Source organism: Bombus huntii, unplaced genomic scaffold, assembly GCF_024542735.1.
Source record: "Bombus huntii isolate Logan2020A unplaced genomic scaffold, iyBomHunt1.1 ctg00000113.1, whole genome shotgun sequence".
Classification (NCBI taxonomy): domain Eukaryota; kingdom Metazoa; phylum Arthropoda; class Insecta; order Hymenoptera; family Apidae; genus Bombus; species Bombus huntii.
This window is the reverse complement of record NW_026099365.1, coordinates 150576-173333: the sequence shown is the minus strand read 5'-3', so window position 1 is coordinate 173333 and position 22758 is coordinate 150576. Positions and strand designations below refer to the sequence as shown.

Sequence of the window (22758 nt, the reverse complement as noted above, 5' to 3'; positions counted from 1 at the left end):
GCTTAAATTTACATCAACGAGATCTTCTTCGGTTCTCAGCGTATCAAAAGCACAAGTAATATGTTTTAAGTAATTATTCCACCTAAGAGAAAACTGTTTAATCCGTAAAACAATTATATTAAATTTGCAATTTTCAATCTGAAAAACATTTGACTTCAATGAGTATATTTTGATTTTTACCTGCCGGAAAACTGATGGAACAAAAATTTGTTACAACTATCATGTACTTATGTAATTAAAACAAGACAAAGCTTTTATAAATATAAAAATTGTCATAAATATTTTGACGCAACGCATTTGAACATTTTATGACTCATTGTATTAACACCACATTATTTCTTTTTTTGCGAGTATAATAAAAGCAATAATATTTAAACAATACATACTTGTTTAGATGCCTTTCGCAATATGACTTTCCCATAGAGCAGGTGGCTTATTACAAAATTCACGTCATAAATGTAATTTTCTTCAACTTCCAAAGCAAAAGTTATAAGTGTCCACCCAGGAATACCCAACATTTTGAAACACTTAAATAATACAAATTTCATATTTGGGTATTACATATTTCTAACAATTGAACACTACCATGCTTACCATGCTTTCATTAGCATGCTTAAAATGACTTTATATTGAAATTATTTGTATGGTATGCCCATTTCCTTATCACCCTTTATTTTTCTTTCTCCTTCTGCAGAAGAGTTAAGACTATTTGTATCCTCCCTATATTTGTCTATTATACATCCTACATACTTTCGCAAATAACAAAAAATAGCAAGGTCAGATATAGCTTCAATGTATACGGTCATCACAATGAAATGTGAATTACCTTCGGCAGATCTAAAATATTAAACGTGAAACGATGATCTTAATTTGGAATAGATTATAGATACACAATCTGTTCGTTTTTTCCTTTCTTAGCAATGATCTGTTCCATTGTCAAACAAGTATTTCACTCCGTAGCCGGATGAAATGCAAATTTATATCGTATTATGCTTATCATTATACTGCAAGTACTTTGAATCACTGAAATTGCAGAACCATTTCCTGTTATTGAATGCAAAACATACAGCACGAACACGTTTTCCATTATCAAAAAACGCCATACAAATGTCTCATCCATTGTATTAAAGTGATAAGAGATAGACACAGCACCAAGCCTGCAGCTTATAATACAACAATTTGCACCAGTTTCTCAATTTTCCCCAATTATATTCAATGTTTACAATAATTATCCTTCATATAAAATTGTTACCTTTATCCAGTGCATACCACCTCTCTCCCCCTCTTTAAAAATATGACCTTTTTCAACTTAATGTCTCCCAAAAACGGATTTAGCAGAAAGTATACGACATATATAACGATCCAATTAGAAACTACCAGAGCATGTGTATTTTAAGCGGATCTTTAAACGTCGATTAAACGCGTTCTCTATCCAATCCTGGCTGAAACATAATTACTCGCACCCCCAGTAACCCACCTCTAAGTCATTCCAATCAACGTACCATGCAAACACGAATCCAACGCGTTCCAGGAATACAAACAACTGCCTGTAGCTGTTTAGCTGTACGCGACGAGTATAATTATTTCGGGTACTCCTCCAGTACAAAACAGACACCCAAACGACATTATTTCAACACAAAAATATTTAAAACAATAGTTATAAAAGCATGATACTTAATACCGCGCTTGACATCAGGTATAATAAAAATAAATTTCTTCAAAAAAATTTCAAGTTAAATCTTAAGCTTGTGTAATTATATCAAACTTGTTCAATTGACAATGAGCAATTTCCATCGTGTTTTGACAACTGACTCATCGCTGATGTATTTCCTCGGAATCGAAAAAGGAATGTGCATAATTTTGTCCTCCGTCAACACTCAAAATATTATCTGCATGCTATACTCAGGGATTCAATTTTATATTACGTTGCCTCATGTTCCATCACTGCTTTCCTACTATCAGTCACTTGAACGGTAATATAAACCAGTCTTTTATTTCCTATACTATTCCGCATACCATTTATCAGGAACAATACATTTTATTTGTTAATCTAACTAGATGCGAAGTTCCTCATTTGTCCTAATATCAATCAATGAATAAGTGAATTGAAATCTGTGAAAATAATGTAAAATCGGAAAATAAGGATAGAAATCTTTTCCCGATTACTTACAATTTATTAATATTAAATTGAATATACAAATATAAATTGGACAGGAAACGATATTTATTTAACGGAAACTAAATGCAATACTCGTATCTATATCAAATAACTTTACAGTTATTTGACCACTCTCGTCACAACGAATCTAACACACACACACTCTCTCTCTCTCTAACAACTCTATCAATTCTCACGACTCTACTCTTCGACGACTCGATACCTCTAACGACTCTACTCTTCGACGACTCAATTAGCTCTGATTCTCGCAACACGCACACTTTTCGACTCGCCTTGCGTAGCGAAACCGTCCTTCTTCTAACGTTGTCTATTGTTTCCCTCATACCTATGTAAGAACTACCAACTACGTGCCTTTATTCACGTAGGCACTCTTGCATGTAAACGAAGTACAGAAACACGACGTACACGGTTTCTCTATTTTCAACTGATTTCTAATTCGAATTACTTTACGATATTACAATAAGTATCTAGTAATACGACTTCCGAACCTACGTAATTATTGCAATGATTGTTAAATTTCAAAGCAATTTCCTATCCATGTTAAACATATTACGTATATGTGCGTGTCTATTATTTCGATTAGTTGCTCTACTTGCGGTAGTTCGCCATTCTGGACCATCTAGGCTCAACAAAGATGCATTCAATTTACTCCATACCTCAAAAAGCTCTGTAGCGGCATAAGAGTTAGAATTTGCTTCAAACCCTGTTGTTGTTTTGCTTCGGAATATCGAGAGGAATTGTAAGGAATTATAAACTCCGGGGAAAACAATGGTGCCGCTACGTGTAACCGTAAAACAAGACGAATTTGTATCTTTTGACCTTCTTCTGACGATTATGACTAAACGAACGTGATCGCAAACGATTCAGTATAAACTGTGACTAAACGTCTGTATAGATATCGTTTCGCGACAAGATCTGTTTTAAATACACTAACGAGTACACATATTGGTAGTCTCATTATTCGATCCCCTACAGCTCTTATTAAGGAAGATAGAGGCCTGTGACATTATTCAGCTTGGCCAACATTGAACAGGGCATATTGATAAGCCAGAGTAACTAACATACAACCTTTTTTTTTTTTTTTTTTTTTTTTTACGTGGAGAAATCCTCATGGACACTCCGCTGTTGCAGTAATTGCGTAACAGCAGAGTAGTGTCGGACTCTTACCGACTAAAACTCCACGATGACCACCCGACGCGTATGACAGAGGTGCTCCAGGATTCTCTTATGAATTAACTTCAGTTGCACCCCCTTCACGCGTTCTCTAGTTCTAGCCAGTCCTAATATTTCCTGACTATTGAATTGGCGTTAGGGGGGGCCATTACCCCTAGCGCTGTCTCTCCTTATTGATATTCACCGGAGGCTTGTCTTGTGTGCTTCGACAACTCCCATACAACCTGGTGGTACAAGCTATGAAAAAACTTTCCCGGACATGAGAAAACACATTTGCCCAGATAACGTACGAAAGGTATTAGAGCCCACCAAATAAGATTTGCTACAATTAGCTGTAGTTCGTCACAATAAGCCTATGAGTATCGCGCGTCAGACGATTTTCGAATTAGTTGATGCTTGGATGTTCAAGATACGGAAGTGTGGAGTGATGAGACGTTTATGTACAACTTGATCATGGTGCAACCCATTCGTCAGCCAGAAAACTTCATGCACGATTTTCTAAAAAGAAACACATTTCCCCCCTTCCTTATGCCGTACCAATCCTCTCTCGTCGCTCCTTATCTCATACACAGACAGGCCAAATAATGTTGCCGATGACGGCCAACAGCCTGGGTACATGTACGGGTCTCTTGCCTGCGACAGAATTTTGTTATGTGTAGTATGCGGGGCAGAAAAGCACTTTTGCCATTAATATGAACTAGAAGATTGCAGAAAAATTGTAAACATTTTCCAAATTTTATTAATTTCATTTCATTTCTTAAAGTCTACAAAACTGTTAATCAACATTAAGCAAATATACAAAATCTTGACGTACAGAATAATGGAGCGAATATTAGAAACGATACTACTAAATCTACAAGCTAAAATGTACTATACAAATTTTCTTTAAAATATAAGACATGCAAAGTATATATTTCTGAAATTAAAAAATATCGGATCAAACACTCTTCGAACATACTTCGAACGCTCATTATTACGTATATTACCAAACCAATGCATACAATATAATATATAAACTAAGCCAACGAAAGGCGCAGAGACTGGAGAACATGGGGTCCCCGAGCGTGCAGTACGCTTCAGCATCGTTGCGAACACCAACTCCCTCCGCTTGTCCCAATGCCATCTCGAACGGTGAGACTGCAACCAGAAAATATCCATATATACATCAAGATAGTAATGCAATTTCTATTCTTGCAGCACCGACGTAATACGCGGTGCTCCGTAATCGCTCGAGATTCCATATAGTTGTTGAAATTTCTACGCATTTGGTAGATAAAACGTTGCGAGAAATCCTCTTGTCACAGTTAGGTCTTCCAAACCTGATCGCTTGCATTTTTCCCGCTACTTCAGCGTTGCAACGTTACTTTTATTTCTGCCAACTTAGACACGACATCGTCTGAACTGCCCAATTCAGGACACGATGGCTCCTCCCGGGGATTCTGTTGAGACGATCCCGGATTTTCCGTGTCCTCACCATTGTAGAGCTCATAATTTGTATAATTTACCTTCTTCTTCAAGCATTGTTTTTTAAATTTCTGCCATTTTGAAGCTGCTGATAATCGCCGGATGCGTAAATCATTTTTAGCTTTGGAAAGAGCGCACGTCAGCATTGCTTCAATCCGTAAATCGCGTCTGCGCTTTCGGCGACACTTTGATCTTTTGCGGCGAACTTCGTCAATCCAAGTTAGTAACCGTTCAGTTTCTGGCTTGTCGGCGTTAGTTTTCGAAAGTCCCTTCTTTGTCCTCGCCATGCTTTCTCAATTATTTCACCTAATTATTGAGTAAGTAAAAAGTATACCAACCTGTATCCGGCTCCTGTTTGTTGTAGAACAATACAGAAGAGATTCACACAACTGCACACAAAGGATTTGAAACCACCGAGCAAAACACCCTCCTCACAGCACAGTCGTAAGATGACTAAGGGAAGTCTACGCTGCGCGTCTGAAGTCCGCTGTCTATACCCCCTCCTCTGTCTTTATGACGTAGTCTTACGCGCGAAAATGGAAACTAGTTCCGTGTAAAATCTTACGTTGGCCTTACATTCTCAGAAATTTTGAAAAATTCTTTAATCCAATTAATTTTTAAATATATGTGCGACAATTTTAATGCTAAATTTTATATATTTTGTACATTATATTAAAATTCTTCATTTACAGGAAATAATCAATAGCGTATGAAGGTGTACTGCACGTATTATTTGGCACGTACATTAATGTTGATGCAAGAATAATTATTCCAATGATTTTAGGTTACACACATAATAGATAAAGTAGGCTGTAGACTATGAAATTCGTATGAAATAAGCAGAGAATAGTAACTAAATAAATGTATATGTATATCGAACATAAATCTTGTAAAAATAATATATTAAATTACATTCAAATCAAATATATAAACAAGATCTGTTGACTTTTAATTATTTTTTTGAAGCACTAGTATCAAATAAAATTGCGTCATATAAAAATGTCATCCCGAAACACAGTTTAACGTGATACAATTGTATTACTTTAATTTAAGCAGAAAATATCTAATCATATTTAACAATTTTGAAAAACATACCTCTACTAAACTATCATTATCTTTTCCTATACCATCGGCAAGGCCCTGAACAGCAAGCAGTTCAGCGGTTGTTAAATAACTAGCCAATTGTTCTCGAACTACATTTACTTCTCCCTGATACATAAAATCAACCAATGCAGCCTAATCATCGAATTTTACATTATTATTATATATTATAACAGGATGCTGACATGGATTTTCGTAAAATAGAATAAGTATCATTTACAAAATATATGTTAACAGTAACAAATTATTAAATTCTTAATTTCACTTTACCTTAAATAAATCTCTAAAATATGTACTACATGCAGATAATAGCAGTTTGTCTGCTCTTATTCCTTTTTCCTTCGCAGCTTAAATTTACATCAACGAGATCTTCTTCGGTTCTCAGCGTATCAAAAGCACAAGTAATATGTTTTAAGTAATTATTCCACCTAAGAGAAAACTGTTTAATCCGTAAAACAATTATATTAAATTTGCAATTTTCAATCTGAAAAACATTTGACTTCAATGAGTATATTTTGATTTTTACCTGCCGGAAAACTGATGGAACAAAAATTTGTTACAACTATCATGTACTTATGTAATTAAAACAAGACAAAGCTTTTATAAATATAAAAATTGTCATAAATATTTTGACGCAACGCATTTGAACATTTTATGACTCATTGTATTAACACCACATTATTTCTTTTTTTGCGAGTATAATAAAAGCAATAATATTTAAACAATACATACTTGTTTAGATGCCTTTCGCAATATGACTTTCCCATAGAGCAGGTGGCTTATTACAAAATTCACGTCATAAATGTAATTTTCTTCAACTTCCAAAGCAAAAGTTATAAGTGTCCACCCAGGAATACCCAACATTTTGAAACACTTAAATAATACAAATTTCATATTTGGGTATTACATATTTCTAACAATTGAACACTACCATGCTTACCATGCTTTCATTAGCATGCTTAAAATGACTTTATATTGAAATTATTTGTATGGTATGCCCATTTCCTTATCACCCTTTATTTTTCTTTCTCCTTCTGCAGAAGAGTTAAGACTATTTGTATCCTCCCTATATTTGTCTATTATACATCCTACATACTTTCGCAAATAACAAAAAATAGCAAGGTCAGATATAGCTTCAATGTATACGGTCATCACAATGAAATGTGAATTACCTTCGGCAGATCTAAAATATTAAACGTGAAACGATGATCTTAATTTGGAATAGATTATAGATACACAATCTGTTCGTTTTTTCCTTTCTTAGCAATGATCTGTTCCATTGTCAAACAAGTATTTCACTCCGTAGCCGGATGAAATGCAAATTTATATCGTATTATGCTTATCATTATACTGCAAGTACTTTGAATCACTGAAATTGCAGAACCATTTCCTGTTATTGAATGCAAAACATACAGCACGAACACGTTTTCCATTATCAAAAAACGCCATACAAATGTCTCATCCATTGTATTAAAGTGATAAGAGATAGACACAGCACCAAGCCTGCAGCTTATAATACAACAATTTGCACCAGTTTCTCAATTTTCCCCAATTATATTCAATGTTTACAATAATTATCCTTCATATAAAATTGTTACCTTTATCCAGTGCATACCACCTCTCTCCCCCTCTTTAAAAATATGACCTTTTTCAACTTAATGTCTCCCAAAAACGGATTTAGCAGAAAGTATACGACATATATAACGATCCAATTAGAAACTACCAGAGCATGTGTATTTTAAGCGGATCTTTAAACGTCGATTAAACGCGTTCTCTATCCAATCCTGGCTGAAACATAATTACTCGCACCCCCAGTAACCCACCTCTAAGTCATTCCAATCAACGTACCATGCAAACACGAATCCAACGCGTTACAGGAATACAAACAACTGCCTGTAGCTGTTTAGCTGTACGCGACGAGTATAATTATTTCGGGTACTCCTCCAGTACAAAACAGACACCCAAACGACATTATTTCAACACAAAAATATTTAAAACAATAGTTATAAAAGCATGATACTTAATACCGCGCTTGACATCAGGTATAATAAAAATAAATTTCTTCAAAAAAATTTCAAGTTAAATCTTAAGCTTGTGTAATTATATCAAACTTGTTCAATTGACAATGAGCAATTTCCACCGTGTTTTGACAACTGACTCATCGCTGATGTATTTCCTCGGAATCGAAAAAGGAATGTGCATAATTTTGTCCTCCGTCAACACTCAAAATATTATCTGCATGCTATACTCAGGGATTCAATTTTATATTACGTTGCCTCATGTTCCATCACTGCTTTCCTACTATCAGTCACTTGAACGGTAATATAAACCAGTCTTTTATTTCCTATACTATTCCGCATACCATTTATCAGGAACAATACATTTTATTTGTTAATCTAACTAGATGCGAAGTTCCTCATTTGTCCTAATATCAATCAATGAATAAGTGAATTGAAATCTGTGAAAATAATGTAAAATCGGAAAATAAGGATAGAAATCTTTTCCCGATTACTTACAATTTATTAATATTAAATTGAATATACAAATATAAATTGGACAGGAAACGATATTTATTTAACGGAAACTAAATGCAATACTCGTACCTATATCAAATAACTTTACAGTTATTTGACCACTCTCGTCACAACGAATCTAACACACACACACACTCTCTCTCTCTCTCTAACAACTCTATCAATTCTCACGACTCTACTCTTCGACGACTCGATACCTCTAACGACTCTACTCTTCGACGACTCAATTAGCTCTGATTCTCGCAACACGCACACTTTTCGACTCGCCTTGCGTAGCGAAACCGTCCTTCTTCTAACGTTGTCTATTGTTTCCCTCATACCTATGTAAGAACTACCAACTACGTGCCTTTATTCACGTAGGCACTCTTGCATGTAAACGAAGTACAGAAACACGACGTACACGGTTTCTCTATTTTCAACTGATTTCTAATTCGAATTACTTTACGATATTACAATAAGTATCTAGTAATACGACTTCCGAACCTACGTAATTATTGCAATGATTGTTAAATTTCAAAGCAATTTCCTATCCATGTTAAACATATTACGTATATGTGCGTGTCTATTATTTCGATTAGTTGCTCTACTTGCGGTAGTTCGCCATTCTGGACCATCTAGACTCAACAAAGATGCATTCAATTTACTCCATACCTCAAAAAGCTCTGTAGCGGCATAAGAGTTAGAATTTGCTTCAAACCATGTTGTTGTTTTGCTTCGGAATATCGAGAGGAATTGTAAGGAATTATAAACTCCGGGGAAAACAATGGTGCCGCTACGTGTAACCGTAAAACAAGACGAATTTGTATCTTTTGACCTTCTTCTGACGATTATGACTAAACGAACGTGATCGCAAACGATTCAGTATAAACTGTGACTAAACGTCTGTATAGATATCGTTTCGCGACAAGATCTGTTTTAAATACACTAACGAGTACACATATTGGTAGTCTCATTATTCGATCCCCTACAGCTCTTATTAAGGAAGATAGAGGCCTGTGACATTATTCAGCTTGGCCAACATTGAACAGGGCATATTGATAAGCCAGAGTAACTAACATACAACCTTTTTTTTTTTTTTTTTTTTTTTACGTGGAGAAATCCTCATGGACACTCCGCTGTTGCAGTAATTGCGTAACAGCAGAGTAGTGTCGGACTCTTACCGACTAAAACTCCACGATGACCACCCGACGCGTATGACAGAGGTGCTCCAGGATTCTCTTATGAATTAACTTCAGTTGCACCCCCTTCACGCGTTCTCTAGTTCTAGCCAGTCCTAATATTTCCTGACTATTGAATTGGCGTTAGGGGGGGCCATTACCCCTAGCGCTGTCTCTCCTTATTGATATTCACCGGAGGCTTGTCTTGTGTGCTTCGACAACTCCCATACAACCTGGTGGTACAAGCTATGAAAAAACTTTCCCGGACATGAGAAAACACATTTGCCCAGATAACGTACGAAAGGTATTAGAGCCCACCAAATAAGATTTGCTACAATTAGCTGTAGTTCGTCACAATAAGCCTATGAGTATCGCGCGTCAGACGATTTTCGAATTAGTTGATGCTTGGATGTTCAAGATACGGAAGTGTGGAGAGATGAGACGTTTATGTACAACTTGATCATGGTGCAACCCATTCGTCAGCCAGAAAACTTCATGCACGATTTTCTAAAAAGAAACACATTTCCCCCCTTCCTTATGCCGTACCAATCCTCTCTCGTCGCTCCTTATCTCATACACAGACAGGCCAAATAATGTTGCCGATGACGGCCAACAGCCTGGGTACATGTACGGGTCTCTTGCCTGCGACAGAATTTTGTTATGTGTAGTATGCGGGGCAGAAAAGCACTTTTGCCATTAATATGAACTAGAAGATTGCAGAAAAATTGTAAACATTTTCCAAATTTTATTAATTTCATTTCATTTCTTAAAGTCTACAAAACTGTTAATCAACATTAAGCAAATATACAAAATCTTGACGTACAGAATAATGGAGCGAATATTAGAAACGATACTACTAAATCTACAAGCTAAAATGTACTATACAAATTTTCTTTAAAATATAAGACATGCAAAGTATATATTTCTGAAATTAAAAAATATCGGATCAAACACTCTTCGAACATACTTCGAACGCTCATTATTACGTATATTACCAAACCAGTGCATACAATATAATATATAAACTAAGCCAACGAAAGGCGCAGAGACTGGAGAACATGGGGTCCCCGAGCGTGCAGTACGCTTCAGCATCGTTGCGAACACCAACTCCCTCCGCTTGTCCCAATGCCATCTCGAACGGTGAGACTGCAACCAGAAAATATCCATATATACATCAAGATAGTAATGCAATTTCTATTCTTGCAGCACCGACGTAATACGCGGTGCTCCGTAATCGCTCGAGATTCCATATAGTTGTTGAAATTTCTACGCATTTGGTAGATAAAACGTTGCGAGAAATCCTCTTGTCACAGTTAGGTCTTCCAAACCTGATCGCTTGCATTTTTCCCGCTACTTCAGCGTTGCAACGTTACTTTTATTTCTGCCAACTTAGACACGACATCGTCTGAACTGCCCAATTCAGGACACGATGGCTCCTCCCGGGGATTCTGTTGAGACGATCCCGGATTTTCCGTGTCCTCACCATTGTAGAGCTCATAATTTGTATAATTTACCTTCTTCTTCAAGCATTGTTTTTTAAATTTCTGCCATTTTGAAGCTGCTGATAATCGCCGGATGCGTAAATCATTTTTAGCTTTGGAAAGAGCGCACGTCAGCATTGCTTCAATCCGTAAATCGCGTCTGCGCTTTCGGCGACACTTTGATCTTTTGCGGCGAACTTCGTCAATCCAAGTTAGTAACCGTTCAGTTTCTGGCTTGTCGGCGTTAGTTTTCGAAAGTCCCTTCTTTGTCCTCGCCATGCTTTCTCAATTATTTCACCTAATTATTGAGTAAGTAAAAAGTATACCAACCTGTATCCGGCTCCTGTTTGTTGTAGAACAATACAGAAGAGATTCACACAACTGCACACAAAGGATTTGAAACCACCGAGCAAAACACCCTCCTCACAGCACAGTCGTAAGATGACTAAGGGAAGTCTACGCTGCGCGTCTGAAGTCCGCTGTCTATACCCCCTCCTCTGTCTTTATGACGTAGTCTTACGCGCGAAAATGGAAACTAGTTCCGTGTAAAATCTTACGTTGGCCTTACATTCTCAGAAATTTTGAAAAATTCTTTAATCCAATTAATTTTTAAATATATGTGCGACAATTTTAATGCTAAATTTTATATATTTTGTACATTATATTAAAATTCTTCATTTACAGGAAATAATCAATAGCGTATGAAGGTGTACTGCACGTATTATTTGGCACGTACATTAATGTTGATGCAAGAATAATTATTCCAATGATTTTAGGTTACACACATAATAGATAAAGTAGGCTGTAGACTATGAAATTCGTATGAAATAAGCAGAGAATAGTAACTAAATAAATGTATATGTATATCGAACATAAATCTTGTAAAAATAATATATTAAATTACATTCAAATCAAATATATAAACAAGATCTGTTGACTTTTAATTATTTTTTTGAAGCACTAGTATCAAATAAAATTGCGTCATATAAAAATGTCATCCCGAAACACAGTTTAACGTGATACAATTGTATTACTTTAATTTAAGCAGAAAATATCTAATCATATTTAACAATTTTGAAAAACATACCTCTACTAAACTATCATTATCTTTTCCTATACCATCGGCAAGGCCCTGAACAGCAAGCAGTTCAGCGGTTGTTAAATAACTAGCCAATTGTTCTCGAACTACATTTACTTCTCCCTGATACATAAAATCAACCAATGCAGCCTAATCATCGAATTTTACATTATTATTATATATTATAACAGGATGCTGACATGGATTTTCGTAAAATAGAATAAGTATCATTTACAAAATATATGTTAACAGTAACAAATTATTAAATTCTTAATTTCACTTTACCTTAAATAAATCTCTAAAATATGTACTACATGCAGATAATAGCAGTTTGTCTGCTCTTATTCCTTTTTCCTTCGCAGCTTAAATTTACATCAACGAGATCTTCTTCGGTTCTCAGCGTATCAAAAGCACAAGTAATATGTTTTAAGTAATTATTCCACCTAAGAGAAAACTGTTTAATCCGTAAAACAATTATATTAAATTTGCAATTTTCAATCTGAAAAACATTTGACTTCAATGAGTATATTTTGATTTTTACCTGCCGGAAAACTGATGGAACAAAAATTTGTTACAACTATCATGTACTTATGTAATTAAAACAAGACAAAGCTTTTATAAATATAAAAATTGTCATAAATATTTTGACGCAACGCATTTGAACATTTTATGACTCATTGTATTAACACCACATTATTTCTTTTTTTGCGAGTATAATAAAAGCAATAATATTTAAACAATACATACTTGTTTAGATGCCTTTCGCAATATGACTTTCCCATAGAGCAGGTGGCTTATTACAAAATTCACGTCATAAATGTAATTTTCTTCAACTTCCAAAGCAAAAGTTATAAGTGTCCACCCAGGAATACCCAACATTTTGAAACACTTAAATAATACAAATTTCATATTTGGGTATTACATATTTCTAACAATTGAACACTACCATGCTTACCATGCTTTCATTAGCATGCTTAAAATGACTTTATATTGAAATTATTTGTATGGTATGCCCATTTCCTTATCACCCTTTATTTTTCTTTCTCCTTCTGCAGAAGAGTTAAGACTATTTGTATCCTCCCTATATTTGTCTATTATACATCCTACATACTTTCGCAAATAACAAAAAATAGCAAGGTCAGATATAGCTTCAATGTATACGGTCATCACAATGAAATGTGAATTACCTTCGGCAGATCTAAAATATTAAACGTGAAACGATGATCTTAATTTGGAATAGATTATAGATACACAATCTGTTCGTTTTTTCCTTTCTTAGCAATGATCTGTTCCATTGTCAAACAAGTATTTCACTCCGTAGCCGGATGAAATGCAAATTTATATCGTATTATGCTTATCATTATACTGCAAGTACTTTGAATCACTGAAATTGCAGAACCATTTCCTGTTATTGAATGCAAAACATACAGCACGAACACGTTTTCCATTATCAAAAAACGCCATACAAATGTCTCATCCATTGTATTAAAGTGATAAGAGATAGACACAGCACCAAGCCTGCAGCTTATAATACAACAATTTGCACCAGTTTCTCAATTTTCCCCAATTATATTCAATGTTTACAATAATTATCCTTCATATAAAATTGTTACCTTTATCCAGTGCATACCACCTCTCTCCCCCTCTTTAAAAATATGACCTTTTTCAACTTAATGTCTCCCAAAAACGGATTTAGCAGAAAGTATACGACATATATAACGATCCAATTAGAAACTACCAGAGCATGTGTATTTTAAGCGGATCTTTAAACGTCGATTAAACGCGTTCTCTATCCAATCCTGGCTGAAACATAATTACTCGCACCCCCAGTAACCCACCTCTAAGTCATTCCAATCAACGTACCATGCAAACACGAATCCAACGCGTTACAGGAATACAAACAACTGCCTGTAGCTGTTTAGCTGTACGCGACGAGTATAATTATTTCGGGTACTCCTCCAGTACAAAACAGACACCCAAACGACATTATTTCAACACAAAAATATTTAAAACAATAGTTATAAAAGCATGATACTTAATACCGCGCTTGACATCAGGTATAATAAAAATAAATTTCTTCAAAAAAATTTCAAGTTAAATCTTAAGCTTGTGTAATTATATCAAACTTGTTCAATTGACAATGAGCAATTTCCACCGTGTTTTGACAACTGACTCATCGCTGATGTATTTCCTCGGAATCGAAAAAGGAATGTGCATAATTTTGTCCTCCGTCAACACTCAAAATATTATCTGCATGCTATACTCAGGGATTCAATTTTATATTACGTTGCCTCATGTTCCATCACTGCTTTCCTACTATCAGTCACTTGAACGGTAATATAAACCAGTCTTTTATTTCCTATACTATTCCGCATACCATTTATCAGGAACAATACATTTTATTTGTTAATCTAACTAGATGCGAAGTTCCTCATTTGTCCTAATATCAATCAATGAATAAGTGAATTGAAATCTGTGAAAATAATGTAAAATCGGAAAATAAGGATAGAAATCTTTTCCCGATTACTTACAATTTATTAATATTAAATTGAATATACAAATATAAATTGGACAGGAAACGATATTTATTTAACGGAAACTAAATGCAATACTCGTACCTATATCAAATAACTTTACAGTTATTTGACCACTCTCGTCACAACGAATCTAACACACACACACACTCTCTCTCTCTCTCTAACAACTCTATCAATTCTCACGACTCTACTCTTCGACGACTCGATACCTCTAACGACTCTACTCTTCGACGACTCAATTAGCTCTGATTCTCGCAACACGCACACTTTTCGACTCGCCTTGCGTAGCGAAACCGTCCTTCTTCTAACGTTGTCTATTGTTTCCCTCATACCTATGTAAGAACTACCAACTACGTGCCTTTATTCACGTAGGCACTCTTGCATGTAAACGAAGTACAGAAACACGACGTACACGGTTTCTCTATTTTCAACTGATTTCTAATTCGAATTACTTTACGATATTACAATAAGTATCTAGTAATACGACTTCCGAACCTACGTAATTATTGCAATGATTGTTAAATTTCAAAGCAATTTCCTATCCATGTTAAACATATTACGTATATGTGCGTGTCTATTATTTCGATTAGTTGCTCTACTTGCGGTAGTTCGCCATTCTGGACCATCTAGACTCAACAAAGATGCATTCAATTTACTCCATACCTCAAAAAGCTCTGTAGCGGCATAAGAGTTAGAATTTGCTTCAAACCATGTTGTTGTTTTGCTTCGGAATATCGAGAGGAATTGTAAGGAATTATAAACTCCGGGGAAAACAATGGTGCCGCTACGTGTAACCGTAAAACAAGACGAATTTGTATCTTTTGACCTTCTTCTGACGATTATGACTAAACGAACGTGATCGCAAACGATTCAGTATAAACTGTGACTAAACGTCTGTATAGATATCGTTTCGCGACAAGATCTGTTTTAAATACACTAACGAGTACACATATTGGTAGTCTCATTATTCGATCCCCTACAGCTCTTATTAAGGAAGATAGAGGCCTGTGACATTATTCAGCTTGGCCAACATTGAACAGGGCATATTGATAAGCCAGAGTAACTAACATACAACCTTTTTTTTTTTTTTTTTTTTTTTTACGTGGAGAAATCCTCATGGACACTCCGCTGTTGCAGTAATTGCGTAACAGCAGAGTAGTGTCGGACTCTTACCGACTAAAACTCCACGATGACCACCCGACGCGTATGACAGAGGTGCTCCAGGATTCTCTTATGAATTAACTTCAGTTGCACCCCCTTCACGCGTTCTCTAGTTCTAGCCAGTCCTAATATTTCCTGACTATTGAATTGGCGTTAGGGGGGGCCATTACCCCTAGCGCTGTCTCTCCTTATTGATATTCACCGGAGGCTTGTCTTGTGTGCTTCGACAACTCCCATACAACCTGGTGGTACAAGCTATGAAAAAACTTTCCCGGACATGAGAAAACACATTTGCCCAGATAACGTACGAAAGGTATTAGAGCCCACCAAATAAGATTTGCTACAATTAGCTGTAGTTCGTCACAATAAGCCTATGAGTATCGCGCGTCAGACGATTTTCGAATTAGTTGATGCTTGGATGTTCAAGATACGGAAGTGTGGAGAGATGAGACGTTTATGTACAACTTGATCATGGTGCAACCCATTCGTCAGCCAGAAAACTTCATGCACGATTTTCTAAAAAGAAACACATTTCCCCCCTTCCTTATGCCGTACCAATCCTCTCTCGTCGCTCCTTATCTCATACACAGACAGGCCAAATAATGTTGCCGATGACGGCCAACAGCCTGGGTACATGTACGGGTCTCTTGCCTGCGACAGAATTTTGTTATGTGTAGTATGCGGGGCAGAAAAGCACTTTTGCCATTAATATGAACTAGAAGATTGCAGAAAAATTGTAAACATTTTCCAAATTTTATTAATTTCATTTCATTTCTTAAAGTCTACAAAACTGTTAATCAACATTAAGCAAATATACAAAATCTTGACGTACAGAATAGTGGAGCGAATATTAGAAACGATACTACTAAATCTACAAGCTAAAATGTACTATACAAATTTTCTTTAAAATATAAGACATGCAAAGTATATATTTCTGAAATTAAAAAATATCGGATCAAACACTCTTCGAACATACTTCGAACGCTCATTATTACGTATATTACCAAACCAATGCATACAATATAATATATAAACTAAGCCAACGAAAGGCGCAGAGACTGGAGAACATGGGGTCCCCGAGCGTGCAGTACGCTTCAGCATCGTTGCGAACACCAACTCCCTCCGCTTGTCCCAATGCCATCTCGAACGGTGAGACTGCAAACAGAAAATATCCATATATACATCAAGATAGTAATGCAATTTCTATTCTTGCAGCACCGACGTAATACGCGGTGCTCCGTAATCGCTCGAGATTCCATATAGTTGTTGAAATTTCTACGCATTTGGTAGATAAAACGTTGCGAGAAATCCTCTTGTCACAGTTAGGTCTTCCAAACCTGATCGCTTGCATTTTTCCCGCTACTTCAGCGTTGCAACGTTATTTTTATTTCTGCCAACTTAGACACGACATCGTCTGAACTGCCCAATTCAGGACACGATGGCTCCTCCCGGGGATTCTGTTGAGACGATCCCGGATTTTCCGTGTCCTCACCATTGTAGAGCTCATAATTTGTATAATTTACCTTCTTCTTCAAGCATTGTTTTTTAAATTTCTGCCATTTTGAAGCTGCTGATAATCGCCGGATGCGTAAATCATTTTTAGCTTTGGAAAGAGCGCACGTCAGCATTGCTTCAATCCGTAAATCGCGTCTGCGCTTTCGGCGACACTTTGATCTTTTGCGGCGAACTTCGTCAATCCAAGTTAGTAACCGTTCAGTTTCTGGCTTGTCGGCGTTAGTTTTCGAAAGTCCCTTCTTTGTCCTCGCCATGCTTTCTCAATTATTTCACCTAATTATTGAGTAAGTAAAAAGTATACCAACCTGTATCCGGCTCCTGTTTGTTGTAGAACAATACAGAAGAGATTCACACAACTGCACACAAAGGATTTGAAACCACCGAGCAAAACACCCTCCTCACAGCACAGTCGTAAGATGACTAAGGGAAGTCTACGCTGCGCGTCTGAAGTCCGCTGTCTATACCCCCTCCTCTGTCTTTATGACGTAGTCTTACGCGCGAAAATGGAAACTAGTTCCGTGTAAAATCTTACGTTGGCCTTACATTCTCAGAAATTTTGAAAAATTCTTTAATCCAATTAATTTTTAAATATATGTGCGACAATTTTAATGCTAAATTTTATATATTTTGTACATTATATTAAAATTCTTCATTTACAGGAAATAATCAATAGCGTATGAAGGTGTACTGCACGTATTATTTGGCACGTACATTAATGTTGATGCAAGAATAATTATTCCAATGATTTTAGGTTACACACATAATAGATAAAGTAGGCTGTAGACTATGAAATTCGTATGAAATAAGCAGAGAATAGTAACTAAATAAATGTATATGTATATCGAACATAAATCTTGTAAAAATAATATATTAAATTACATTCAAATCAAATATATAAACAAGATCTGTTGACTTTTAATTATTTTTTTGAAGCACTAGTATCAAATAAAATTGCGTCATATAAAAATGTCATCCCGAAACACAGTTTAACGTGATACAATTGTATTACTTTAATTTAAGCAGAAAATATCTAATCATATTTAACAATTTTGAAAAACATACCTCTACTAAACTATCATTATCTTTTCCTATACCATCGGCAAGGCCCTGAACAGCAAGCAGTTCAGCGGTTGTTAAATAACTAGCCAATTGTTCTCGAACTACATTTACTTCTCCCTGATACATAAAATCAACCAATGCAGCCTAATCATCGAATTTTACATTATTATTATATATTATAACAGGATGCTGACATGGATTTTCGTAAAATAGAATAAGTATCATTTACAAAATATATGTTAACAGTAACAAATTATTAAATTCTTAATTTCACTTTACCTTAAATAAATCTCTAAAATATGTACTACATGCAGATAATAGCAGTTTGTCTGCTCTTATTCCTTTTTCCTTCGCAGCTTAAATTTACATCAACGAGATCTTCTTCGGTTCTCAGCGTATCAAAAGCACAAGTAATATGTTTTAAGTAATTATTCCACCTAAGAGAAAACTGTTTAATCCGTAAAACAATTATATTAAATTTGCAATTTTCAATCTGAAAAACATTTGACTTCAATGAGTATATTTTGATTTTTACCTGCCGGAAAACTGATGGAACAAAAATTTGTTACAACTATCATGTACTTATGTAATTAAAACAAGACAAAGCTTTTATAAATATAAAAATTGTCATAAATATTTTGACGCAACGCATTTGAACATTTTATGACTCATTGTATTAACACCACATTATTTCTTTTTTTGCGAGTATAATAAAAGCAATAATATTTAAACAATACATACTTGTTTAGATGCCTTTCGCAATATGACTTTCCCATAGAGCAGGTGGCTTATTACAAAATTCACGTCATAAATGTAATTTTCTTCAACTTCCAAAGCAAAAGTTATAAGTGTCCACCCAGGAATACCCAACATTTTGAAACACTTAAATAATACAAATTTCATATTTGGGTATTACATATTTCTAACAATTGAACACTACCATGCTTACCATGCTTTCATTAGCATGCTTAAAATGACTTTATATTGAAATTATTTGTATGGTATGCCCATTTCCTTATCACCCTTTATTTTTCTTTCTCCTTCTGCAGAAGAGTTAAGACTATTTGTATCCTCCCTATATTTGTCTATTATACATCCTACATACTTTCGCAAATAACAAAAAATAGCAAGGTCAGATATAGCTTCAATGTATACGGTCATCACAATGAAATGTGAATTACCTTCGGCAGATCTAAAATATTAAACGTGAAACGATGATCTTAATTTGGAATAGATTATAGATACACAATCTGTTCGTTTTTTCCTTTCTTAGCAATGATCTGTTCCATTGTCAAACAAGTATTTCACTCCGTAGCCGGATGAAATGCAAATTTATATCGTATTATGCTTATCATTATACTGCAAGTACTTTGAATCACTGAAATTGCAGAACCATTTCCTGTTATTGAATGCAAAACATACAGCACGAACACGTTTTCCATTATCAAAAAACGCCATACAAATGTCTCATCCATTGTATTAAAGTGATAAGAGATAGACACAGCACCAAGCCTGCAGCTTATAATACAACAATTTGCACCAGTTTCTCAATTTTCCCCAATTATATTCAATGTTTACAATAATTATCCTTCATATAAAATTGTTACCTTTATCCAATGCATACCACCTCTCTCCCCCTCTTTAAAAATATGACCTTTTTCAACTTAATGTCTCCCAAAAACGGATTTAGCAGAAAGTATACGACATATATAACGATCCAATTAGAAACTACCAGAGCATGTGTATTTTAAGCGGATCTTTAAACGTCGATTAAACGCGTTCTCTATCCAATCCTGGCTGAAACATAATTACTCGCACCCCCAGTAACCCACCTCTAAGTCATTCCAATCAACGTACCATGCAAACACGAATCCAACGCGTTCCAGGAATACAAACAACTGCCTGTAGCTGTTTAGCTGTACGCGACGAGTATAATTATTTCGGGTACTCCTCCAGTACAAAACAGACACCCAAACGACATTATTTCAACACAAAAATATTTAAAACAATAGTTATAAAAGCATGATACTTATTACCGCGCTTGACATCAGGTATAATAAAAATAAATTTCTTCAAAAAAATTTCAAGTTAAATCTTAAGCTTGTGTAATTATATCAAACTTGTTCAATTGACAATGAGCAATTTCCATCGTGTTTTGACAACTGACTCATCGCTGATGTATTTCCTCGGAATCGAAAAAGGAATGTGCATAATTTTGTCCTCCGTCAACACTCAAAATATTATCTGCATGCTATACTCAGGGATTCAATTTTATATTACGTTGCCTCATGTTCCATCACTGCTTTCCTACTATCAGTCACTTGAACGGTAATATAAACCAGTCTTTTATTTCCTATACTATTCCGCATAACATTTATCAGGAACAATACATTTTATTTGTTAATCTAACTAGATGCGAAGTTCCTCATTTGTCCTAATATCAATCAATGAATAAGTGAATTGAAATCTGTGAAAATAATGTAAAATCGGAAAATAAGGATAGAAATCTTTTCCCGATTACTTACAATTTATTAATATTAAATTGAATATACAAATATAAATTGGACAGGAAACGATATTTATTTAACGGAAACTAAATGCAATACTCGTATCTATATCAAATAACTTTACAGTTATTTGACCACTCTCGTCACAACGAATCTAACACACACACACTCTCTCTCTCTCTGACAACTCTATCAATTCTCACGACTCTACTCTTCGACGACTCGATACCTCTAACGACTCTACTCTTCGACGACTCAATTAGCTCTGATTCTCGCAACACGCACACTTTTCGACTCGCCTTGCGTAGCGAAACCGTCCTTCTTCTAACGTTGTCTATTGTTTCCCTCATACCTATGTAACAACTACCAACTACGTGCCTTTATTCACGTAGGCACTCTTGCATGTAAACGAAGTACAGAAACACGACGTACACGGTTTCTCTATTTTCAACTGATTTCTAATTCGAATTACTTTACGATATTACAATAAGTATCTAGTAATACGACTTCCGAACCTACGTAATTATTGCAATGATTGTTAAATTTCAAAGCAATTTCCTATCCATGTTAAACATATTACGTATATGTGCGTGTCTATTATTTCGATTAGTTGCTCTACTTGCGGTAGTTCGCCATTCTGGACCATCTAGACTCAACAAAGATGCATTCAATTTACTCCATACCTCAAAAAGCTCTGTAGCGGCATAAGAGTTAGAATTTGCTTCAAACCATGTTGTTGTTTTGCTTCGGAATATCGAGAGGAATTGTAAGGAATTATAAACTCCGGGGAAAACAATGGTGCCGCTACGTGTAACCGTAAAACAAGACGAATTTGTATCTTTTGACCTTCTTCTGACGATTATGACTAAACGAACGTGATCGCAAACGATTCAGTATAAACTGTGACTAAACGTCTGTATAGATATCGTTTCGCGACAAGATCTGTTTTAAATACACTAACGAGTACACATATTGGTAGTCTCATTATTCGATCCCCTACAGCTCTTATTAAGGAAGATAGAGGCCTGTGACATTATTCAGCTTGGCCAACATTGAACAGGGCATATTGATAAGCCAGAGTAACTAACATACAACCTTTTTTTTTTTTTTTTTTTTTACGTGGAGAAATCCTCATGGACACTCCGCTGTTGCAGTAATTGCGTAACAGCAGAGTAGTGTCGGACTCTTACCGACTAAAACTCCACGATGACCACCCGACGCGTATGACAGAGGTGCTCCAGGATTCTCTTATGACTTAACTTCAGTTGCACCCCCTTCACGCGTTCTCTAGTTCTAGCCAGTCCTAATATTTCCTGACTATTGAATTGGCGTTAGGGGGGGCCATTACCCCTAGCGCTGTCTCTCCTTATTGATATTCACCGGAGGCTTGTCTTGTGTGCTTCGACAACTCCCATACAACCTGGTGGTACAAGCTATGAAAAAACTTTCCCGGACATGAGAAAACACATTTGCCCAGATAACGTACGAAAGGTATTAGAGCCCACCAAATAAGATTTGCTACAATTAGCTGTAGTTCGTCACAATAAGCCTATGAGTATCGCGCGTCAGACGATTTTCGAATTAGTTGATGCTTGGATGTTCAAGATACGGAAGTGTGGAGAGATGAGACGTTTATGTACAACTTGATCATGGTGCAACCCATTCGTCAGCCAGAAAACTTCATGCACGATTTTCTAAAAAGAAACACATTTCCCCCCTTCCTTATGCCGTACCAATCCTCTCTCGTCGCTCCTTATCTCATACACAGACAGGCCAAATAATGTTGCCGATGACGGCCAACAGCCTGGGTAC

General features: G+C 35.7%; 1 long non-coding RNA gene across 8 annotated transcripts in view; it reads right to left on the bottom strand.

Annotated features, from left to right (window-relative positions):
• Positions 1-2153: 2153 nt before the first annotated feature.
• The window catches only part of LOC126877045 (uncharacterized), a 64216-nt gene continuing 43611 nt past the window's right edge, over positions 2154-22758 (bottom strand). For 5 of the 8 annotated variants that reach the window (XR_007694696.1, XR_007694697.1, XR_007694698.1 and 2 more), the window contains exon 2: positions 2154-2827. This is a non-coding gene — a long non-coding RNA (uncharacterized LOC126877045). Of the gene's footprint in view, positions 2828-9095; positions 9191-15360; positions 15456-21622; positions 21718-22758 lie in introns of those variants that run through there. The other 3 variants (XR_007694699.1, XR_007694700.1, XR_007694701.1) reach the window with 3 other exon arrangements.